We start from the raw sequence: 26,008 nt of genomic DNA, 5'->3' as shown, positions 1-26,008 counted from the left end.
TTGAATTTAGCAGGATTAGAAAACACAAGGTATATATAAAAATTCAGGTCTGTGTATATGTGCTATAAATGAAGAATTGGATATTGAAATTTAAAAGTTATGTAGGAGTACAAAGGACCTAGAAAAGTTAAAAAGAAAAACAGTGTTGTAAGACGTTTAGTACCTACTTTTAAGAATTCTTCTAAAGCTACAGTAATCAAGGCAGTGTTGGTGTAAGGAAAGACATATAGATCATTTGAATAAAACAGAGAACCTAGAAATAGAATCACACATATATTGTCCACTGAGTTTTGAAAGATTATTTAACATTCATTTTATAGAATATAAATTCAATTCAAGAGCTGAGGAAGAGATAGTGTTTTCAGCAAATGGTACTAGAACATCTGGTATCCGTATATAAAAAATTAACCTCAACCCTTTTTTTCCATATATAAAAATAACTAAAAGGGGTCTATGAACCTAAATAAGAAAGCCTAAAAGTATAAAAATTTAAGAAGAAATTATAAGGGAAAATATTTATGAATTCAGGGTAGGCAAGAACCACCTAGGATACAAAAAACATGATGTATAAAAGAAAAAAAATTGATAAATGAGATTCCATCAAAATTTAGAACTCTAAAGGACATCATTAAAATGAAAAGTAGTCCTTAAACAGACTATATTTACAATACATATAACCTATGACCAGAACATATAAAGAATTCTTAGAGCTCATTAATAGACAACCCAATTAAAATGTAGACGTAAGAAGATGATAAATAGCCAGTATACCACAATGAATGATGTGCAACTCTAGAATCAGAAAAATACTAATCAGTACAATAATAAGATTGAATTATACACTCATTAGGGAGATGAAGTTAAAAGTTTTAAAGGCCTTGTCATGACTTTTTCTTCTTGTTGGATTCTCCCCCTTTGCGTTTAATTTGCCACGCCCAATGGATTCATTCTGCTGTGTTTCCTGGGATTGTGATCCTCATTGTCTTTTCCTAGGGTATTGTCTAAAATTTTTTGGAGTGCCAATTTGATATTCATGAAGTTCCTGAGGTGCTCTTTGTCATGAAAGTATCTTATTTCTCCATCAATTTTGAAAGATAGGTTTGCAGGGTACATCAATCTGGGTTGGAGGTTGTTTTCCTTTAGGGCTTGAAATACATCACTCCAAGCTCTTCTCTTGCCTTGAGGGTTTTCATTGAGAAGTCTACTGTGATTCTGATGGGCTTTGCTTTGTATGTGATTTGTTTCTTTTCTCTCACTGTTTGTAGAATTTTGTTCTTCTGTTGGATTTCTGGAATCCTAACTATTATATGCCTATGTGTAGATTTTTTTTGATTACGGCTAGCTGGAGTCCTATATGCCTCACTTATCTGTATGTCAAGTTCTTTCCCCCTCCTTGGGAAGTTTTATGCCATCACTTCTGTGAACAGTTTTTTATGTCATCTGCACCCTCTCTTCTTCCTTCATTGACTCCAATCAGTCTTATGTTATTCTTCTTTGCATTGTCTAGCAGCTGCTGGACTGATTTCTCATGTTCCCTTACAATTTTAAAGCAATTTTTCTTTTCCTCCTCACTAATTGCAATCTTATCTTTTATATGTGAAATTCTATCCTCACATTGGTTCATTCTGCTGCACAGACTTTCAATGGAGTTTTTAATCTCCTGGAAATCTGTATTTGTTTTATGGATTCCATTTGTTTCCTATGTTGGGATTCCATCATGTTCCTCAGATCCTCTATTTTTTTATCTGTGTCCTCTCTAGATTTATTAATCATGTCTTGCACTATAAGCACAATCTTTGCTGTTATCTGAGTAATTATTTCTGATTTCATTTTTCCCAGATCCTCCTTTGTTGCCAGTTCAGAGAGTCCAGGTGGTTGAGTATCAGATTGCTCCATTTCATTTCCCTTTGGGGTTGCTGTAGGTGATCCACAAGTCTGTTTTTGAGACTTTTTTACGTGTCTTCTCATTTCTATGGGAGTGGGTGCTTCTGGCACCCACACGGCTCACCTTCTCTGCCCTAGGAGCTTTGGATGGCATCAGGGGAGCTTCCTTCCGGGTTCTAGGACTAGCTCAGCTTCTCTGCTCTAGGAGCTTGAGATGGTGGTGGGGGAGCTTCCTTCCAGGTGCTGGGACTGGCTGAGTTTCTGTGCCCTAGGAGCCTGGGATGGAGCCAGGGAGCTTCCTTCCAGGTGCTGGGACTGGCTGAGCTTCTCTGCCCTAGGAGCCCTGGGATGGTGGCTTAGTCTGTTTTTTGTCTTTTTTTTTTTTTTTTGATTGTTGAATTGGGACCATTATCATTGATGATTATAACTGATATGTATTGACTCATCCTTTCCATGACTTTTTCTTTTTGCTGGTTTCTCTCCCTTTGTACTTAATTTCATGTCGTGCCTGATAGATTCATTCTTCTGCTTTTCATGTTGTGAACCTCATTGTCTTTTCCTAGGCTTTAGTTTAATAATTTTTGCAGTTCTGGTTTGGTATTCATGAACTTCCTCTGGTGTTCTTTGCCATAAAGGCATCTTATTTCTCCATTTTTTTTTTTTTTTTTGTACTGGGGATTAAACTTTGTACCTTGTGCTTGCAAGGCAGGAGACAGAAACACTGAGCTAAATCCCCAGCCTCTTCATCAACTTTGAATGATAGTTTTACAGGGTACATCAATGTGGGGTTGTGGTTCTCTTCCTTTAGTGCTTGAAATACTTCATTCCAGGCTCCTCATGCCTTGAGGGTTTGTGTTGAGAAGTCTGCTGTGATTCTGATGGCCTTTTGTACATGATTTGTTTATTTTCTCTAACTGCTTGTAGAATTTTGTTCTTCTGTTTGGTTTCTGGAATCTTAACTATTATATGCCTTGGTATAGATTTTTTTTTTAATCATGGCTTGTTGGAATCCTATATGCCTCACTTATATATATGTCAAGTTCTTTTCCTGTGCTTGGGAAATTTTCTGCCATGACTTCACTGAACAGTTTTTTAATATCATTTGCACTGTCTTCTGTTTCTTCATTGATTCCAATTATTCTTTTGTTATTCTTCTTTGGATTGTCTAGCAGCTGCTGGATTGATTTCTGATAATTCCTTACTGTTTTTAAGAAATGTTTCTTTTCCTGGTCACTAATTGCAGTCCTGTCTTCTATATCTGAAACTCTGCCTTCACATCGGTTTTTAAACTTTCAATGGAGTTTTTAATCTCCTGCAAATCTGTTTGTGTCTGATTTGTGGATTCCATTTGTTTTCTATGTTGGGATTCCATCATATTTCTTAGCTCCTCTATTATGTGTGTCTGCTATAAATTTATTAATCATTTCTTTCACTATGGACACAAATTCTATTATTTCTGATTTCGTTTTTCCAGATCCTCTTTTGTTACCAGTTCAGGGAGTCCTTATTGTTGAGTATCTGATTGTTCTATGTCCTTGCCTTTTGGGGTTTCCTTAGGTGATCTGGAAATATGGTTTTGAGACTTGTTTGTGTGTCTTCTCATTTCAACAGATGCAGCCTGCTGTACTTTTTTTGATGTGACTTTTTGCTCATGCTGTGGTCTTCAATTCTCAGCAAGCCACCCAGAAGTCTTTTCTCTACTGCTCACCCTGATGGTATTGGGTCAGCCTCTGGCTGTTGTTTGTGCCCCTGTGCAGCTGTTTTTCAGGTGGGCCTTTGGCTGGGCCTGTGGGTCCCAGCTGCTGTGATTGGGATGAGGCCCTGGCTATGTCTTGCCTGTAACCATGCTCTGGTCCCCGTTGGCTTCTCCCTGGGATCTGCGTGCACTTATGGATAGTGTCAAGGTTGGGGGGACTTTTCATCATCTTTTATTTTGCTATGTATTTGCTTTGGCTTTTTCAGAAGAGAGAAAATATAGGCATTTAAGCTTGAGTATCTGATTTATTATGTTTTCAAGTTCCAACCATTTTCCTACAAATGACTCAAATTTCCCCTTCTTTACAGTGAAGTAGTATTCCATTATGTATAGATACATATTTTATTTATCCATTTGTCTTTTGATGGACATATAGGCTGCTTCCAAGATTTAGCTATTATGACCTTTTCTGCTGTAAACACTGTTAAGCATATATTGCTGTAATATGATATGTTTAAAACTTTTGGGAAGATGCCTTTTAGGGGAAGAGTTGGGTGAAAGGGAATTTCTAATTTTCCTTTTTTTTTGGTGGGGTGTGAACACTGATTCCCATAATGAATCTATTAGTATACATTCCCACCAGCAAAGTAGGAGGGTTTCTTTTTCACTACAGCCTCAGTAGAATTTGTTATTCTGATGTTTTTCACAAGAAGATGTATGGCCACTTGGGTTGATATTAGTCAGAACTTTTGTCAATTTAAAAAACTAGTAATTTCACCCTGACAAATACTAGTTATGATAGAATAATATCAATAGAAGATATTATTCATGGGTTTTCATATTTTTCCTCAATGAATATTATCTGGTGAGTTAACTTTTTTTTCATTTATAAATAGAGGCATGTTTTATATGTTTTGCATATTATCTCATCAAACCTAGTATATATTAGACCACTTCATTGGGGGAGAAATTTTACAGACTTTATTAACATAGTTTGGTTGTTGTAAAGTCAGGAACTATGTGAAGAACTGTTCTATGAATTTACATAGAAACACTCATGGCCAGCATCTACCCACTCGCTGCCTGAATGCCTTATGTAAATTTTACTCTTGTGCCTCTAACCTGCACTCTCCCTTTCTCTATAAATTTAAACATTAATCAAATAATAGCTAGAAGTACATTAATAATGGAGTAGGATTATAGTTAACCTGGAGAATATTTTATTCTTTCACCTTAATACTTTCCCATTATCAATCAGTCAATTATACTTGGAAATACTCATTCTAAAATTTTAGTGCACAATAAAAAATCACAATATAACCCTAATAAAATTTCAGATTCTTTAGGCTCAGCATTAGAAATTCTGATGCTATCAAAGTGGAATGCATTTTAATACTAACATTCTGTTTTAGATGCCAGAGGTCACTAACAATTTTAGATAATTTTAGTGACTGTAGATCAAGTAGATGCTCTCTCTTTTTTTAAAATAATAAAACCAGCCTCATAAAAGCTCTCAAATACCAAATGCAGTGATGTATGTGAAGTACCTGATGTAGTATGGTGGCACAGAGAGTCCATAACAAAAGTTAATTTCTTTCTTGTTCTAGTCTTTATTGGTCAAAGGCCAATAGATGCTTCTGGATATGTTGGCAATACAAGCAGTATGCAGGAAAAACATGGCGTGTGCATAAGGCTGCATTCTCTTGGAGAAGCACAGAGCTGCAGGAGGGCACAACTGCTCCTTTCCTTGTCTGATGGTTACTCCATCCTTATAGTGGCTTAGGCCACAGATCTTGCATCCTTGATACTTCTCTCCTTTCAAACTCCACATCAAATACATCTGCTGCGTATCCAGAGTCTGGCCTTCATTCAGTCCTATCCCAACCCCTGCCCTGGGTCTAACAGGTTGCTCTTCCTGCCCTACCCTCTGTTTTTGCAGGGGCTCCAGAATTGCCCTATTAAAAATGTCAGCTGTCAGGCCATATTAGTTCTGTGCTCAATTCTCTTTATTCTTCAGTGTCACACAGAAGTAAAGCTGGAGCTATTAAGGTTTTGTGTTTTGTTTTGTTTTTTTAATAGCTGGTCCCACTGACCGTCTGAGTCTGCCTTCAGCTCTCCCTGGATCCCTGAATTCCTTCTGTGACATTTTCCTTGTCATTCTTGGACTACACCAGGCCACCTCCACATCAGGGACACTGCATTTACTTTTTCCTCAAACTGCAATGCTGCCTCTCAGCACATGGTCAGCATCTAACCACTGGCTGCCTGAATGCTGTATGTAAATTTTACTTTTTTTTTTTTTTGATAGTGGGGATCGAACTCAGGTCCTTGTGTTTGCGGGGCAGGTGGTGGAACCTAAATCCCCAGCCCTTGTAAATTTTACTCTTGTGACTCTGACCTGCACTGTCCCTTTCTCTTCTTTATCATCCTCCCCAGGAATGATTATTTATAATATAATCAATGTATTTTACTTCTTTTTAAATGATTTTTTTCTTCTTCCTCTCCCTAGCAATGAAAGTAGACCATAGTTATCACCCAGTCAGTATTTCGATGACTAAATAAAGTAATGAGGGGCAATGCCTTATACTAAATTATTATATTATATTAAATGACTTATAATGAATAATAACTTTCATGGGTGCCCAAGATAGTCTGAATACTACATTCAGTATTTTATTTAAATTCTTTCTATCACTCTTGAAACAATCCTTTGAAGTAGGTCTGTCATGGTTGGTATTTAAAGATGAACCTCAAACTCAGAAATGCTCTTATGGTTTAGGTCTAAAATGGCCCCAAATTCTCTTGTGTTTGGAAGGCTACTGGATTCTGGGGGCCCATAGCTGACTCACTGTTTGGGGGTTTGGTCCAGTAGGAAGAGTCAGGTCACAGTGGGCATGATCCAGATGGGTCTGTCTCTCTTCCCACCTTCTACTTCATCCTCTGCTTCCTGGATGCCAGGAATGAGCAGCCTTCCTCTGCCCAGGCACTTCTGCCATGCTGCTCCTGTATTTAAGTCTGGTGAACATGGACTGAAACTTCTGAAATGTGAGCCAAAATAAACTTTTTCTTCCTGAGACTGCAGGTGTTGGGTATTGTGTCCCAGCAAGGAGTAGAGGGACAAAGACAGCTTCTGTGACAGAAAGACAAGCAGCAGACATTTGAAAGATGTATCTGCTTCCAAGAATATGCTGATTTTTCTAGAGAAACTGTCCCTTCTGTTCTTGTAGATACCTGAATCAGATGCTTCACAAGAAAAATCTGAATTTTTTAGATAATAAATATCTTTAACTGGCTTTAACTGAACTTATATGTCTGGGATAAAATGTCAGTGTCTAAGTCCTGTTCACAAGACTTTATGTAGTTTCTTATATTGCCAAAGAAATTGTAGCTGATATTTTTGTGTATTGCTAAATCTTTTATAGAGTGAACACTCTATTATAAACGAATCTGTATCTCCAGTTAACATTAATGAGGAATATAGAACATTAATATCCTCTAAAGATTGTTGTAGAAGCTTGTCATTCCCTCACAAGGCCATGTCTATGCTTGATTGACTACAGTTAAAATATTGATTTGTGCTTATATGGTGTTTCTTTCTAGGGACCCTCAAATGCCTATAAATGGTGACTTGTGAATCTTCTGTAGGTTTGACTGACTTACAAATGTTTTACCACATTGTAGGTTGTCTGATAGCTCTGTTGCTGATTTCTTTTGCAGTGCAGAAGCTTTTCAATAAGATGAGATCCCAGTTGATGATTCTTTGTGCTACTGAGGTTTTGTTCATAAAGTCTTTCTTTTTTTTTGTACCAGGGATTGAACTCAGGTCCTTGTGCTTGTGCAGCAGGTGGCAAAACCACTAAGCTAAATCCCCGGCCCTGTTCATAAAGTCTTTTCCTATGCCAATGCCTTCAAGAGTTCGAGCTAACTTATCTTCCACCAAGTTTAGTGTTTCTGTTTTAATATTTAGATCTTTAATCCACTTCGATCTTAGTTTAGTACATGGTGATAGGTGTGGGTTTAGTTTTAATCTTTGGCAGGTTGAAATTCAATTTTTCCAACACCATTTATTAAATAGGCTATTTTTCCTCCAATGAGGGTGGTTGGCTCCTTTGTCAAAGATGATGTGGCTGAGTATGTCTGGAGTTACTTCTGCATCTTCTAATCTATTTCACTGATCCTCAGGTCTGCTCTTTTGCCAGTACCATGTTGTTTTATCACAGTAGCTTTGTAGTATAGTTTCAAGTTGGGGATGTGATAACCCCTGCCACGTCTCTGTTGCTTAGAATTGTTTTTGCTATTCTAGATCTCTTCCGGTTCCAAATGAATTTTTGGATTGTTTTCTCTAGTTCTGTAAAGTATATTGTTGGAATTTCAATCAGCATTGCATTGAATCTATATAGCAGTTTTGGAAGTATAGCCATTTTCATTATATTGGTTCTTCCTATCCAGGAGCAAGGGATGTCTTTCCATTTTCTTGTATCCTTGTCAATCTCTTTGTTCAGAGTGCTATAGTTTCCAGTGTAGAGGTCTTTTGCTTCCTTTGTTAGACTGATTCTTAGATATTTCTTTTTTTTTGGATGCTATTGTAAAAGGAATTGTTTCCCGGATTTCTCTCTCAGTGAGTCTGTTATTTGTGGACAAGAAGGCTATTGTTTTTTGAGTGTTGACCTTGTATCCAGCTACTCTACTGAATCTGGCAATTAAGTGTAGAAGTCTTTTGGTGGAGCTTTTTGGGTCTTCTATGTAAAGTATCATATGGTCAGCAAACAATGACAGTTTAACTTCTTCCTTTCCTATCTTTATTTCTTTTATTTCTTTCTCTTGTCTAATTGCTGTGGCTAATGTTTCCAGAACTATATTGAAGAGGAGTGGTGGTAGTGGGCATCCTTGTCTTGTTCCTGATTTTAGCATGAAAGTTTTCAGTTTTTGACCATTTAGTTTGATGTTGGCTATTGGATTTTCATAGATAGCCTTAATCAGGTTGAGATAAAGACCTTCTACTACAATTTTCTGTAAGGTTTTTTTCATGAATGGGTGTTGGATTATGTCGAATGCCTTTTCGGCAGCTATTGAGATGATTTTTTTTTTTTTGTCCTTGACTCTGTTAATACAGTGTATTACATTTATTGATTTATGAATCTTGAACCTTCCTTGAATCCCTGGGATAAATCCAACTTTGTGAGGGTATATGACCTTCTTGATTACCCTCTGTATTCTATTTTCCATTAACTTGTTGAGGATTTCTAAATCTATGTTCATTAGGGAGATTGGTGTGTAGTTCACTTTTTGGGTTGGGTCTTTCCCTGGTTTTGGAATCAAAGTAACACTTGCTTCCAGGAAAGAATTTGGAAGCCTTGCTTCCCTTTCAATTTCTTTGATGAGTTTAAAGAGTAATGACAATAGTTCTTCTTTAAATGTCTTATAGAATTCAGCAGTGAAGCCATCAGGTCCTGGGCTTTTCTTTGTTGGTAAATTTTTTATTACATTTTCAATTTCACTCATTGTAATTGGGGTGTTTAGAATTTCTATATCTTCTTGATTTAACTTTGGCAATTCATATGCATGTAGGAATTTGTCCATTTCTTCTGTGTTTTCCATTTTATTAGAGTATGGTTTCTTGAAGTAGGTATTAATGATCCTCTGGATTTCTGTTGGAACGGTTGTGACTTCACCTTTTTCATTCTTAATTGCATGGATTTGCACCTTTTCTTTCCTTTTTTTTGATAAGGTTGGGTAAAGGTTTATTGATTTTATTTATTCTTTTGAAAATTTAACTCTTTGATTCGTTGATTTTTTGTATCATTCTTTTAGTCTCCTTTGCATTGATTTCTTCTCTGATCTTTATAATCTTTATAATTTCTTTTCTTGTATGAGCTTTCGATTTGTTATTATCTTCTTTTTCTAGGAGTTTGAGGTCCTGTATTTATCTGAGTTCTTTCTCTTTTCCTAATATGGACATTCACTGCTATGAATTTCCATGTAGAATTGCTTTTATTTTGTCCCACAGATTCCTGTATGTTGTACTGGCATTATCATTTACTTGTAGAAACTGTTTAATTTCTTCTTCACTTTCCTCTGTGACCCATTGGTTGTTCAGGAGGGTGTTATTAAGTTTCCAAGTGTTTGTGGGGCTTTTGCTGTTTCTTTTGTTATTGACCTCCAATTTTATTGCACTATGGTCTGATAATATACAGGGGATAACTTCAATTCTTTTACATTTACTTAGACATATCCTATGAGCTATCATGTGGTCTATTCTGTAGAATGACCTGTGTGCAGCAGTAAAGAATGTGCATTCTGATTTTGTGGGGGTGAAACACTCTGTAAACATCTATTAAGTCCATTTGTTCAATAACTTGGTTCAGATCTAGAATTTCTTTGTTAATTTTTTGTCTAGATTATCTATTTGTGACAGTGGGGTATTGAGGTCCCCCACTACAATTGTGTTAGTGCTTATTTGGTTTTTCATGTCCATCAATATTTGTTTTGTATAGTTGGGGGCATTCATATTTGGTACATATGTATTGAGGATTGTCATCTCTTCCCCTTGGATTGTTCCCTTCACAAGGTTGTAGTGACCATCTTTGTCTCTCTTAATTAGGTTTGGTTTGAAACCTCCTTTTTCTGCAAATAATATTGCTACCCCTGCTTTCTTCTGGGTTCCTGTGGCATGGAGAACTGTTTTCCATCCTTTTACTTTCAGTCTATGAGTTTCTTTTTGGATTAGGTGTGTTTGTTGTGTACAGCATATTGTTGGGTTTTGCTTCTTAATACATTCTACCGGTCTATTTATTTTGATTGTTGAATTGGGGCTATTAACATTGACTGTTATAATTGATAGATATTGATTCATCCTCTTTATGATGTTTTACTTTTGTTGGCTCTTTTATTTATTTTTCCTCATTTCCCTTTAGTGTCTTACCTTGCCCAGTGGCTTCCACCTGTTGGGCCTCATGGAGTTGTGACCTTCATTTTCTTTTTCTAGGGTATTGCTTAAAATTGTTTGGAGTGCTGGTTTGGTGTTCATGAAATTTCTCAGGTGTACTTTTTTGTGGAAATATCTAATTTCCCCATCAATTTTGAAATATAATTTTGCAGGATACAACAGTCTAGGTTGGAAGTTATTTTCTTTAGGGCTTGAAATACTTCACTCCAGGTTCTCCTTGAGTTGAGGGTTTGTGTTGAGAAGTCTGCTGTGATTCTGATGGGATTTCTTTGTAGGTGATTTGTTTCTTTTCTCTAATTGCTTGTAGGATTTTGCTCTTCTGTTGGGTCTCTGGGATCTTGACTATTACATGTCTATTTTTTTATCATGTCTAGTTGGAGTTCTATATTCCTCACTTATCTGTATGTCCAGTTCTCTACCTCTGTCTGGAAAGTTTTCCACTATTACTTCTGTGAACAGTTTTTTTTAAGTCAATTGTAATTTCTCCTGTTTTTTCATGGACTCCTGTCAGTCTTGTTGTCTTCTTCTTTGCATCATCTAGCAGCTGCTGGATTGATTTCTTGTGGTACCTTACTTTTATTAAGAAATCTCTGTTTTCATGGTCCTTAACTGTGATCCTGTGTTCTATATCTGATATTCTACCTTCAGATTCCTTTAATCTGTTGTGAATACTTTCAATGGAGTTTTTAATCTCCTGAATATCTGTTTGAACCTGATTCATGGATTCCATTTCTTTCTTATGTTGGGTGATCATGGTTTCCATTTCTTTCTAATGCTCGGTACTCAGGGCTTCCAGCATGTTTCTGAGGTCATCTATTTTTTAATCTGTTTCTGTTCTAGAGCCTCTATCCATGTCTTTCACTCTGATCACCATCTCTGTAGATATCTGGGAGATTATTTCTGCTTTGAATTTTTCTAGAGCCTCATTCATCTATTTTGTTATTTCCTGTGCTATCATTTCAGGTTGTCCAGATGGTTGATTATCGGACTTTTCCACCTCATTTCCCCTGGGGTTTACCCTTTGTGGGGTGGAAGTCTGAGTTTGTGCCTTGCTTAAATGTCTTTTCATTTTTGTTTTTGGTACTTTCCTTGGTTTAACTCCTGGCTATATACTTTGAAATTGCTTATTGTAATTGCTTGTAATTAGAACCCTTATAGAATGAATGCTTCTCAGAGGTGTCTTCCAGATACAGCTGGTATTTAAGTTTTGCATCTCTAATGTCTCTGAGGCTGTCTCATTTTCATTATACCAGGAAAGACCACTGACTAGATCAATAAAACACCTTAGCCCAAATGATACAATCAATAACACCGTAGCACAAGTACATCTTAGAAAATGACATTTTGTGGTAGTTATTAATCTATCACCTTTAACTGTGTGAATTAAATCAAAATCAAGGACCAACCCAACACATGTTTATAGTGAATAAACTCTTCAATATAACAACTTTGGCTTTTGGGATGGGGAGTTAGAAGGAGTTGGGGAGGGAGGTATAGATAGGTAGAAGGATAGGGGAAGGTTAACAGTGAGGTCAGAGGACACAGATGAGAGAAGAAAAAATAGAATGATAGAAAAATAAAGAAGAAATCCAAATGAGGGCCATAACAGGAACAAAAAGGGAGATGAACAATGTGGGACAGCAAGAGAGTGAGTGTAAGAGAGAGAGAGAGGAAAGAAAAAATGAAGAAAAAAAAGGAGAGAAAAACAAAAATTTTCAAAGAAAAACAATTAAAGATAAGAGGAGGAAAAAATCAATAATACTAATTATGGAAATAAAAATTAAAAATGAAAATGAAGGGCCTCCTGTATGTCTCTGCTGTCACAATAGACAACATGGGTAACAGTGTGCAGATATAAATCAATGAGTCTCAGCAAGCCAGTCACAGGCCTATGAGATTCAGGCTAATTTCTGGCTGCAAGTCCCAAATTGAGCTCCCTGTCCTTCTGTAGGGTTGAACTCTGCAGGGTTGTCCTGCAGGTTCTAGCTGCCCTTCCCTGAAGATAGTCCTGGTTCTGATAGCAGATGATGATCCCTCCAACTTACCCAGTACAGTGGTCTGGTGGTCTGGTGTCCCCTGTGTCTGTGTAGTGTAGAACCAGGTGGCAGTACAGCCAAGAGGCCAAAGGAATGGGGGGGCGGGGTGTTCTGCAGACACCCGAGAGGCTAAGTGGATCGCTGCCAGGGGTGTGGACTGGATGGGGCATGTTCCCTGTGAGCAGGGACCCCTCTGCAATGTTTGCAGATATGCCTGGCTGGCACAGGCTGGATGGGGCAGGTTCTCTGGGACCAGATTAGTTAAATTCTTAATGAGTAAGAACCATAGCAACTCTCAAATTGTAGCATGCCATTGAAGTACAGTAAGCATTCAATTTATTTTTGAAGTTAATGCATTGGCAGTTTAATAGAAGTGCAATTTATATAAGGAACAAGCACGTACCATTCAAGGAACTTGATTTAACTCTTCTAAAGATATAACTAAGAAATCTATGGTTGTTCCAGTCCTCACAAGGGGTCCCTAGGTACAAAGTAGATAAAGAAGTACACACGTACACATGTACACATGTCACTTTTCCTTTATACTCCTCTATACCAGTATTATACTGACATATATTATGGAAAGAATAATAGGAGAAACTAGTAAGTCAGACAGAAAACTTGCTAACTACTTTTCTGGCCTTTTATAAAATTCTTCTAAGTTTGATTTGAAGTTTGGATTTCTCTCTTGAACAAGCCTGCAGGTGAGCTGGCTTCCTTAGCAATGCACCTTTTCACCAGTGACTTGTCCTATGAGTTCAGGGGCAGTACAACCTTTGAAATTACAAGGGCATGGGGAAGTGAATCTCTTCAAATGATTTTGGCACATATAGACTTGAAAAAAGATGTCAAGATGACAACATGTCCTTGAAATACCTCACTATTTATTTTAAAGAGCTACAGCTCTTTGGCTTTTCTGCATTTCCCGGTGCCTGCCACATGCTGTGGTGTCAGGAGGCAGAATCTGGCTCTGGCTAAGGAGCTAATTACTTGTGTGGCCCTTAGCAAGTGACTTGCCCTCTGAGGGCCTCTGCTAATTCTCTATCAAATGAAGAACAAATTGTTCTCCAACTCTGAGATTCTGATGATAAAATTATACAAAATTTCATCCACCTATATTTTCTGCCTCTTTCCTCTGCTTGGGTATTAGATGTGTCAGAAATCTCAGTGTGAATAATGCCATTCAACCCTCTAAGGCTCCTTTTTGGAACCATTTCCTTTAGAAAGCCAAGCAGGGCTCTCTTTGTCTGATAGAATTTCCTTCCCTGGTGGCTCCTTGAGTATCTCTGATGTACAGCTGTCCTGTATGGCAATCTTTCATCTCTTTTTCTACACTGTCAGTTGTGCTATGAAAGCCTTGACTTGAGAAGTTTGTCCTATCGTGAACTCTGTGGACCTGTTACCTTAGTCCCTAATTAGTGACTGTTAACCAATGAACAAGCAATGAAGATTTGTTGCCTGCACACTGAACTTATATGATGTGCATTGTCATGTCTCTTGAGGACATTGGAGGAGAAAATATTGTACTATGCTTCCATTTAGTTCCATCTCCAAATTTACTAGTATATCATATTATTGTTATTTGGATATTTTTAAGTTCAGAACAGTCAGCATGACTTATGGGCTTCTTATCAGTATGTGTGGCTATTATAAAATTAAAATGAAAACTATACCAATTGAGAACAGTTATATGGGTTTTTAAAAGACACATGCATGTTGCTGTTGGGTAGGAAGAACCCATATAGTAAAATGGACATACTTCCAAGACTACTCTATAGATTTAAGGCAATGGCAATTGAAATCCCAACAATATACTTCACAAAACTAGAGAAAACAATCCCAAAATTCATTTGGAACCAGAAGAGACCTAGAATAGCAAAAGAAATTCTAAGCAACAGAGACATGGCAAGGGGTAGCACAATACCCAATTTGAAACTATACTACAAAGCTATGGTGATAAAAACAGCATGGTACTGGCAAAGAAACAGACCCAAGGATCAGTGGAATAGATTAGAAGAGACAGAAACAACCCCAGACATACTCAACCCCCTCATCTTTCACAAAGAAACCAATCACCCTCATTGGAGGAATGATAGCCTATTTAATAAATGGTGTTGGGCAAACTGGATTTTAACCAGCCAAAGATTAAAACTAGACCCATATCTATCACCATGCACTAAACTAAGATCAAAGTGGATTAAAGATTAAATATTAAAACACAAACACTAAACTTGGTGGAAGATAAGTTAGGTAGAACTCTTGAAGACATTGGCATAGGAAAAGACTTTATGGACAAAACCTCAGTAGGATGAGAACTAGCAGAAAGAATCAACAACTGGGATCTCATCATATTAAAAAGCTTCTGCCCTGCAAGAGAAACCATGAACAGAGCTAAGAGACAACCTACAATGTGGGAAAAATTTTTTAGCAGCTGTACCTCAGACAAAGGACTACTATCTAGAATATATAAAGAACTGAAAAAAATCAGATCATTCAAATTCAAAGACCCAGTTCAAAAATGGGCATCTGAAATGAACAGACATTTCTCAGACAAAGAAGTAAAAGCAGCAAATAAATATATGAAAAACTGTTCAACATCACTCGTCATTCAAGAGATGCAGATGAAAACAACACTGAGATTCCAGCTCATCCCAGAAAGAATAGTTGATATCAAGAAATCAAGCAATAACAAATGCTGGCAGGGATGTGGGGAGAAAGGAACCCTTCTCCACTCTTGGTGGGAGTGCAGACTGGTGCAACCACTGTGGAAATCAGTATGGAGATACCTCAAAGAACTAGGACTAGAGGTCCTGTTTAACCCAGCTATTCCCATGCTGGGTATCTTCCCAAAAGAATGAAAAGAATCATACCACAGCGATATATGTGCACCCATGCTTATAGCGGCACAGTTTGTAATAGCTAAAGCTTGCAAACAGCCCAAGTGCCCATCAACTGGAAACTAGATAAAGAAGATGTGGGTTTTTTTTTTTAATAAACTGGAGTATTACTCAGCCATAAAGAATGAGAAACTAGAGACATTTATAGCTAAATGGATGCATATTGAGGTGATACTCTTAAGTGAAATAAATAGGACATACATGATTAAATACCAAATAGTTTCTCTTGTGTGAGAAACTGAAAGTGTACATAAGAATTAAAATGATTAAAATGAATAATTGATGTTTTGAAATAGGAAGAAAAGGTCCAAAGGAGTAGGGGAAGTGGGAGGGGAAGGGAAAAGGAAAGAAGGGAAAGGAAAAATTATAAGAAAAGAAAAAAATGGAAACAAAGTCTGTGTAAATAGGGAAGGGTGGAGGGGGTGAAGGATGCCCAGGTAATGGGGAAAAAATAAGAACCAAGATACATCATGTACAGGTACACGCACCCAATGATAAATGTAAATGTATTGTGTATCTGAAATGTAGCAGTAAAAGAATTTAAGCAAAAAGAAAAAGAAAAGACATATGCATGGACCAAGTCTTTTTAAAAATTTTTATATTGCTCCATATTTGCAGATCACAATGTTGAAGACCATGGACAATGAAGGAGAGACAGCGAAGTCCTTTGCTGCTCTCCAGGCAGCCAGCTGGGGACCCAGGAAGTGGAGCCTTCCTCTTTGGGGCACTGGGCTTCTCCTACTCATTCTTTACTCAGCTCAGGTGTCACTCCAAAGGGAGCTGCCTTTGAATTGTGAACTACTTGTTACATCTCCTGATGCAATTTTCACACATATTTTCTAAATAAATTGGTGAAAATTTTGGCTCTCTACTGGCCTTGACTTCCATGAGAGTTTATATATCTATTATATATTTTTAAATAATAAGTATAATAAAATTGAGGCCCAGTGAGCAGTCAAATATCGATAGTTTTTAATATAAGTGAAATGGATCAGATATCAATAGATCAATCTCATCCTTTCTCATGAACTTAGCTAAGAGGGAATGTCAAGGGAGAGTAATTAAATAATGGCAAATTAAGAGTCAGATGTTCCAATCCTCTGTTGATGCATATACAGGTTGTTTCCAGGATTTAACTATTATGAATTGTGCTGATGTAAACATTGTTATGCATTTATTGATATTGTATAATGTCGGGCTGGGGATTTAGCTCAGTGGTTCTGGTGCCTGCCTCGATATTGTATAATGTCTTCAGTGTTTGGGGGAAGATATCTAGTAGGGGAATAGCTAGGTCACATGGAATTTTTAATTTTAGTTCTTTGAGAAATCTCCATACTGATTTCCATACTAGTTGTACCAGAATACATTCCCACCAACAATATAGGAGAGTTCCTTTTTCACCACAGCCTTACCAGCATTTGCTAATTTTTGATTGCTTTATGATTCCCATCCTTTCTGGTGTAAGATGGAACCCCCCAAGAAATGATTGGATAAAGAAAATGTGATATCTATACATAGTGGAATACTACTGAGCTATAAATAAAGACAAATTTTGGGACATTTTCACCTGGGAAATATAACGCTGAGTGAAATAAACCAGATGCACAAGCTTAAACACCATATGGTATTTCTTATTTGAGTAAAACAAAGTACAAAGAGAATAATAAAAGATGTGGGAGACAAGGGGGTAGATCTCTTAGAAATGGGAAGGCATGCAAGAGAACAAGGGTGAAGAATGAGGGGGAGTGGAATGGGAAATAATTAGACAAAAGATAAGCTATATACAAAGAACTAATAACCTCAATGACTGTAAATGTTATATGCCATGAACATAAGCTAGAATTAATAATATCAGCAAGAATGAAAATGAGAAGAGACTTGAAGCAGAAGGGAGAAGAGAGGAAGGAAAGGGAAGGAAATAAAAGAAAGAAGAAACAAGATGTATTTTGTACATGTACCCATTTCCAAAGATGATTGCAAACTGCATGTACAGTAAACATGTACTAGTAAAAAAAAATTAAAAATTAAAAAAATCTGTTGTTCCCACTACAGCTCATTGAACTGTGCTTTTTTTAAAATACAATATATTATTATGGCTTGTATCTGGATATCTCTTCAAAGCCTCATGTGCTCATAGGTGGGGCTTTTCAGAGGTGGCTAAATTTATGGTGTGAGATACTGAGATTATGGATGTGTGATACTAAATTAGTCCATTAATTGATTTAGCATAGTTCTGGGTATGGATAATGGAAGTCCCACCCTGTGTTTGAGTGGCATCACCTAAAACGCTTGTAGCCTGAATGGGAATTAAGGGAAAGTGAGGTTAGCTTCTGGCTCCTGCCTGCTTTTCCATGGATGGTTTCTCTTCTGTTATACCCCTCTGCCATGCTTCCCTGCCTTGGATCCAGCTGAATATGGATTGATACCTCTACAAACTGTGAGCTAAAATAAACTTTACTGTCTTTAACAACTTGCGGGTGTTGAGTATTTTGTCTCAGCAACGAGAAACATATTTAAGAGAATAGTAAGGCCAATAGATCAAGAGTTGCTCACAATGAAGGGAGAGTTTATTACTGTTCCCAGGAAGGTGGAGCACATCACATCCTGCAGGGTCCTTAGGGGATCCAGGCTGAATCAGAATGCAAAATGATGACAGGAAAGTATAGGCAGGAACCTTGCTTGTGTTTTTTTGTTATTGTTTTGCAGGAAGGAATTATATGAGGCCAGGTTAACAAATTTGGATTGGCTTATTTGAATATTCAGTTGGCTCTGGAGCACAGGGTTTACCCCTAGTTGTATGATACATGAGCCTGGGGTAATTAGGGCAGGGGGAAGTGACTCGGTATAGGGATACTGATTTAAAAGGTGGTAGGAAATGTGAATTTTTGATTGGATATTTTGTCTTTAAAAAGTGTGTCCTGTAAGGATACTTTCAAGACTGGAAAGGAAAGGAGTGGGGCCAGGAGACGAAGGTATGGTGGAGTCAATTTCTGGACCTTTTCAGATCTGAATGTGTCCAGCATGGCATGTGCATCTTGGGCAGATGTTAAAGAGTAAACTTTACAGATGTCAGAAATACAGCTAATGCATTGTTGTTCACTGGAGATGAAAGGAAGTAGGTTGAACAGTAACTGAAACATAACACTTAGGCTCTATGGCAACCTGGATTTTCTCCTTATGTTTGAAAAATGGGCATTGGAAGCACTTTTTATTCTGTACCATTTTTCTTTTTCATTCATAAAACTTCCTACTGTGAATGGAAGGAAGAAGCATGATTGTATTTTGATTTCTTACTTCATTTAATTCTCACAACTTTCCTGTGACATATGAAATCAGCTTGGCAGATGAAGACGCTGAAGCTCAGAATTGTTAAATGATTTATTCCAATTTTATATAGTAAGTGACTAACATTGCCTCTCTGGAAAGCCTGTTTTTTTCCCATAGAATTCTACCTCTAATGTTCTACTGCTTCAACAAAAAGTACAGCATATGCTCACTTAGCATGTGTAGCCTCCTCTGCCTTCTCTGAGCAGTGTGTGTAGAGTGACACATTAACTGAGAGAGATCAGAAGAGCTTAAAATACAAATCCCATTCACTAACAACACAGAGTGCATCTGGGAAATGAAGGGCATATGTGACTTTCTCTGATAAATCATTTGCTTTTTCTTACATTGGAGAAGAGTGAAACCATCTCTTATCTTAAAATTAATAACTATAATTTCTCTTTCTTTTAGAAATATCATTAAATGAATCTTGGGGGAAAAGATGCAAAGTTCAGTGCTTAAATTATCTCCTGGACATTAAAAAAAACAAAGATTAGTTTGGAAATAAATGATCTGCATCAGAAATAAAAAGATACTGGAGCAGAGAAGTTAAGTGAGAAAACAAAATCAGAGAAGGAGAGAATTGCTAAAATCTGGATCTTTTTTAGTGTAGAAATACCTATTACTGAACTTGAAGTTGTTTATGTTGTGGTAATTTAATCTCTCCACATCTCCAAGTGTTCAGTGTAGATTGTTGACTGTTAAAGGGCCTAAAAGCAGGGCTTATTAGAAGGGACTACTACTGGCAGTGTTCCATTTTATAAAAAAAATACATTTTCTTTAACCAGTCTCCAGTTGATGAGGAATTGGGCTCTTTCAAAGTTTTACCTATTACAAACTGTGCTGTTATGAACATGAGTGGACATATATCACTGTGGTATGATTCTTTTAATTCTTTTGGGAAGATACCCAGCAGAGGAATAGCTGGGTCAAATGGGACTTCCAGTCCTAGTTCTTTGCAGTATCTCCATACTGATTTCCACAGCAATTGCACCAGTCTGCCATAAAGAATGAGAAATTAGAGACATTTATAGCTAAATGGATGCACCTTGAGCCGATACTCTTTACTGAAATAAACAGGACACACATGTGTAAATACTGAATAGTTTCTCTGGTGTGAGAGACTGAAAATGTGCACAAGGACTAAAAGGTATAATAGATAATGTGAAATAGGAAGAAAAGGGGATAAGGGCAAGGGAATGTGCGAGAGTTAGGGGAAAGGGAAGAAGGAATGGAATTTATATGAGAATGAAAAAATGGAAACAAAGTCTTTGTAAATAGGGAGGGGTGGAGGGATTGAAGGGAGAGCAGGGGAATGGCGAAAAAATAAGAACCAAGACTGATTACATAAAGATACAAATTCCCAATGATGAATGTCATTATAGTGTATACCTAAAATGTACCAATAAAGTTAATAATAAAAAAGAAGAAACTACTGGCGTTGAGCTGACACATAAGTTATAGAATCAGCACAAACTGAAACTATTCTGTTCCAGGGATGAATATGAAAACCCAGTGTTACTGGGAAGATGTACAAGTTAGAAATGGATCAAGACAATATTATCTAGACTGCAGGACACTGTTATGAGAGTTATTCCACCATAATTTCAGCAATATGTTTTATAAATTCTATAATGTGGCTTAAATGCTTATCAAATGAATTCGATTTCTTGGCTGCCATCTGCCATGATAACTTTGTCTAAGACCTATGTCCAGACCAAAGCATAAAAAGAAAGTGAATGATGATATGACAATATAGAGTGCTAGGTAATCTCAACAGGCTAGATTGATTCCAAAACTGTTCTACATATACTTCCTGCATTCTTGGCTGGAGCATGTGTCAGGTAGAAAGAAAATCTTCATGCTCATTTCTCCTAGAGGCTCCATTAGACCATGTACCCAGTTTCCTGAGGATAAAGATGCCATTTTATTCATTCCTGAATCACTGATTGTAGATTAGCTGGTGCCTGACAGAAGACCCAGTACTGCCTGTGGCTGAGCTAAATTCTGTTGGTGGTCAGTGGACCCCACAACTCACCAAATTCAATAGGAGAGGTCCCAAATCACACAGACAGTCATGGAGGAGGCTTAAGGAATTCAGCATAAATAGTTAAAAGTTTCTTTTCACATGGCACTTTTATTCAAAGGACAATTGTGAAGCTCAAGGGAAGACAAACTAGAAATTATTTCTAGAGAGACTTACAAATTTTTATAAAATTATATTTATTTTAAATAAAATATAAAAATTTCATATTTTACAAATTTATTTTTAATAAAATAGGAAAATTTCATCATTATGGATCTAATTTTTCAATTGTCAGAATTTTAAGGTATAGCCCTTAATACATGAAGAATGATGCAATAATTTCAACACTATTCACTCCCAAATGGATCTCAGTATTACAAAGAGATGACATTATATGCATTCTGCTATTTTCTTCAAACTCTCAGATATTTTAAAGAGTGCAGTGGTCCAGTCTAAGAGTCTTTAAAAATTTTTCAGCAGGTATAATTTTCTCTGAGCTCATCATCATTTTATAATCAGCAATCAGTCTGTTTGCTTATGGAAAGCTGGCTGTTCCAGCGATAATTACCAGAACAAAATGGTTCTGTGGGCCTTTCCTAGTCACCATTTCACTAAATAGTCTAGTTGGATTCCTAGATGTTCTGCAGTATTTTAGAAAAGAATTCAACTCTTTTTTTATATTAATCAATCTCAGTATTTGAGAATAATTTAGAGAAAGAGGCTGTGGAGTCTGAAAATGAATATAAATTCATAAATCCCTACATATCCATAACTTTGACAGGAGTCATTTGCTTTGGTTCGGGGGCAGTGGCCACAAAGTGTACAAACTATTTTGTTTTCATATCCACTACTCTTCATGGGCTGTCTGTGTCTAGGTGAGTTCACTGAGCCTTGCTTCTCTGTCAGAAAAGCGGGAAATAATAATTATGACAGAGCCCAGTGTTTCTAAGACTCCAGCACACAGCAAGATGATGGTCCATCAGCGGAACCATTACAATTCCTATCTTTAAAAGTGAATTGATTTTGAAGCACAAAATCTACCTAATCTTGGCCACATTATCTGCTTCTCTTTCAATTGTCACATCTTTTATACCAGCTGAATACAGTGGGTGAATGAGGTTAGGCCATCAGGGAAAGCGCGAAGTAACATTTATTCAATTCTGACTTTATTTCAACCTCTTATTTTAAATATATTATTACCATGTATATCAAAAGGTATTCAATACTATATGCCCATCACTGTGATGAAACTTTTACTGTCTTCTTGGGCTCCTTATATCACCTTCTTTTCTCTGTTTTGAATATAAAGAAACTGAGTCCCTATAAAGTGAACTAAGTGATCATTTTTGGTTGTGCACCAAGTCTACTTGAACTTAAACTATATTTGATTGTTCTAACTAAAATATACCAAGTGGTTATGCTTTGTTACACATACTTTTAAGTATTTTATATATGTTAACTCACTGGTCATAACTCTATAACTGTTAATTATAACAAGTATTTTAATGCAGTTACTATTATAAACTTGTGTTTCAGATAAAGAAAATGAGGCACAGAGAAGACAAGCAATATTCTAAAATCACACAGCTATCTGTGTTAAAAGTCTTAAATAGTATGACTCCAAAACTGAGTCAAGTCATAATGAATTCTAGGGAAAAGGGCCACCTTTGACATTTCACCCTGTGAAGGCTGTTCCATCTTTTCAGCTCTCGAATTTATGCTATCTCTAATCCCACTCACAAAGAGTTTAGATTCTGTGTTTCTCTTCTTGAAGTATGCATACATTTTCAATACTATATATTGGTAAGAACTATATTTGTATGAATTAGCAAATTAGACATCAAGAGTACAGGAAGAATAGCAGATGATGTGAAAACTTATCCAAAATCTCAGTGCAAAGTAAAACACTATTTTAGCTCAAACCATCTCCGGTTTGAATCAGAATTCTCACATGTGATGGGAAAAAGTATAGTGGTAATGGAAGAGGGACTTTTTCTTTGAGAATGAACCATGTAAATGACCTGAGAACTGTGGATCTAAGCAGGAAGTGCATAACTAAGAAATGCAATTTATATTAATTCTGGTGAGCAAGGTGGTGTGGGAGGATTAATGAACATATTGCTTCTCCAGAATGATCATAAATAAAAGCAACTGTAGAAAGCCAGAATATGCACTTCTGGAAATCACTTCAAAGGGTCATATTGGCAGTCTTGACATTTTTTTTCCCTGAAGCATGCAAAGGCAGGATTGCTAAGGTCCTCTTCACGATAGCCTAATCAGACATTTCAAGCATCATTGTAGATAAGGATCAACTGTAAATGTAGTTCTATCATTTTCTTTATTAATAGACAAAAAATAGGCAGACTAAATTTAAAATATATTTTTAAGTGGCTGTAGAATGAATGAAGTACAGCTCTATTCATGACTGAATTTTACTTCTGGAAGTTTAATTTGGCTACTTTTACACAATGTTCATTTAAACCAGAAGTACTGGAAAAAATGTTTCTTTATATCACTTATGATTAACCCCTCAAAGCTGCCTGTGTAAGCTCATGATAGAGCAAGGCTGAGCAGGGCTCAATTGAGAATTTCTCACATTAAAAGACTTCAGAAACATTTTGAAAATTGTCAGTTTAGAGCTTAAGCCTTTAGCTGCTGAGAGCCAGGAAGAACTGTGAAGGGATTGAATGAGGCATGGATGCCAAAGAGTGACTATGGAAAGAGAAATTGATGAGTACATCCAATACATATTATCTAATCACTCAGGGAAAGGCTGCCCTGTGTGGTGACAGCCCCACAGGACAGAAGGACAAAGTGGGAATTGGGCTGGACCTCAGGCTGGCAGAGACCTTGATGATGCCCCTCCACCCCTCCACCTGGACCACCTCTCCTCTCTCCTGTGATATATTCAGCATTGGCATTTAAAATCTCTCTCTCTCTCCTCTCTCTCTCTCTCTCCTCCATCTCTTCTTTTTTTGCAAATTTAATGTATAGTAGGAATCTCATACTTAAACCTTGTGAATTAATTATTGATCCGGTATGCAGTGTTTGTAACAGTTTGAATATCACTAAGATGAGACGTTCATTCTCTGTATCTTGTTCTGTTGTCTTACATACCTGAGTCTCTGAAGGTGTTGACTTTGCAACTTCTCAGATTAATGCTCCCCAAAATTGTTAACTTTTTGGAATGTGGTATATTTATGATAAAATATATCTAATCTTAGAGATATCATTTTTACTGGTTTCAAGAGTGAAGTTCAACCTAACCTATCTTCCAGCAAGTTTAGTGTTTCTGTTTTAATATTAGATCTTTAAATCCAGCAGTCTATGTTCTGTCTACAGGATTTTTCTACTGTAATTGTCTCCTATAAAGGGAATCATAGACATTCCTTTGTGACTCAGCATAATTTCCTCAGGATTTTTGCGTGTTGTAGCATGCTATAAGAATTTTGGCACATTTTATGTTAAATAAAACCTCATCATTTTATGTTAAATAAAATCTCATCATTTTATTTATCCATTAATTTGCCTGTGCATACTAGGGTTGTTTCTATCTTTTGAATATTAAATATTATGCTGTTAAAAACATGTATGAAAAACAATCTTCTCAAGTCTCTCCTTCAAGTTCTTCTGGGTATATAGTTAGCATCAGAATTGCTGGATTGTGTGATAAACCAAAGATCAATTTTATGAGGAACTACTATGCAGGCTTCCACAGCAACTACATCATTTTACATCCCCTCTAACAATCTACAAGGGTTCCAGCTTCATGCTATCCTTATCAAAAGTTACTATTTTCTGCCTTACTTCCCCTTGTCTTCCCTCCTCTTCCCTTCTCTCTGCTTCTCTCAGGATTGCTTCTCTTCCCTTTCGTTTCTTTTTCATTAGTTTGCTTTTCTTTCTTCCTTCCCTCTTTTCCTTCCTCCCTTCCTTCTGTTCCTCCTCTTTCCTTCCATCCATCCTTCCCTTCCCCTTTCCCTCCATCCCTTCCTGTCTTTCTTTCATCTTTTCCTTTCCCTTCCTTTTCTCTCTTCTTTCTTTTTCCTTCCCTTGCCCTTTCTCCCTGCCTTTCTCTTCCTCTCTTCTTTTTCCTTCCCTTCCCTTTCTCCTTTTTTCACTTTCTTTCTTCCTTCTTTGTTTTCTTTCTTTTTTGGTTTGCTTGCTTGCTTTATTTTCTTTTGCTGATAAATATGATCTATGCTACTAGGTGTGAAGTGTACCTTTTTTCAGTTTTCATTTGTGTTTCTGAAACGATAAGTAATGGTGAACATCTTTTCATGTGCATACGTGATTATTCAAATCCTTTGTCCAGTTTCAAATTGCATTATATGGTGTTATTGTTGCTGTTGACTTTTAGGAATTTTGTATATAACGTGGATATCAATTCCTCATCAGATATGTGCTGTGCAAGCATTTGCTTAATTTCCATTGATAGTCTTTTTATTGTGTTGGGAGTGACCTTTGTTGCACAAATGATTTCTATTTTGATAAAAACCAACTTTTGAATTTTTATTTTTGTTTTGGATAATATTTGTGTCACATCCATGAAGTCAGTGCCAAGTCCAGTGTCCTGAAGCTCTTTTCCTGGGTTTGGACAAGCCCCAGGACAAAGACTTCATAGTGTTAACTATATGATCCATGTTGAGGTAATTTTTGTATAAGTAGTAAAGGCCTGACCTATTCCTTTCTCATGTAAGTATCTACTTCCATCAGCACCACTTATGTAAAACAGATGTTTCTTTCTTCCATGGAATGAATGTGATAAGCATATTTTTTTCCATATCTGTGAGATTTTATTTGTGAAATATTTTTCCCATTGGTCTATCCTTATGCCAACACTACATTGCTTTGAATAATGTAGCTTTGTAATAGGTTTGGAAGTTAGGAGATGTAAGACTTCCAACCCTTTTCTTGTTTTTCATTATTGCTTTGGCTACTCAGTGTTCTTTGATATTGTATACAATTTTTAGATTGGCTTTTGTTATTTTTGCAAATGTATTTTTGGGATTTTGAAAGCTATAGCACTGAATCTGTTGATAACTTTGACTTTTTTTTTGCTTAAATTCTTTTATTGGTACATTTTAGGTATACAATACATTTGCATTTATCATTGAGTACTTGTACCTGTACATGATGTATCTTGGTTCTTATTTTTTCCCCATTACCTGTGCACCCTTCACCCCCTCCATACTTGCCTAT

The sequence above is a fragment of the Heterocephalus glaber genome, unplaced genomic scaffold (genome assembly GCF_053883595.1).
Source record: "Heterocephalus glaber isolate CG9 unplaced genomic scaffold, H.glaber_assembly_v1.0 deba00000347, whole genome shotgun sequence".
In the NCBI taxonomy this organism is placed as follows: domain Eukaryota; kingdom Metazoa; phylum Chordata; class Mammalia; order Rodentia; family Bathyergidae; genus Heterocephalus; species Heterocephalus glaber.
Note: the sequence above shows the minus strand (reverse complement) of the source record.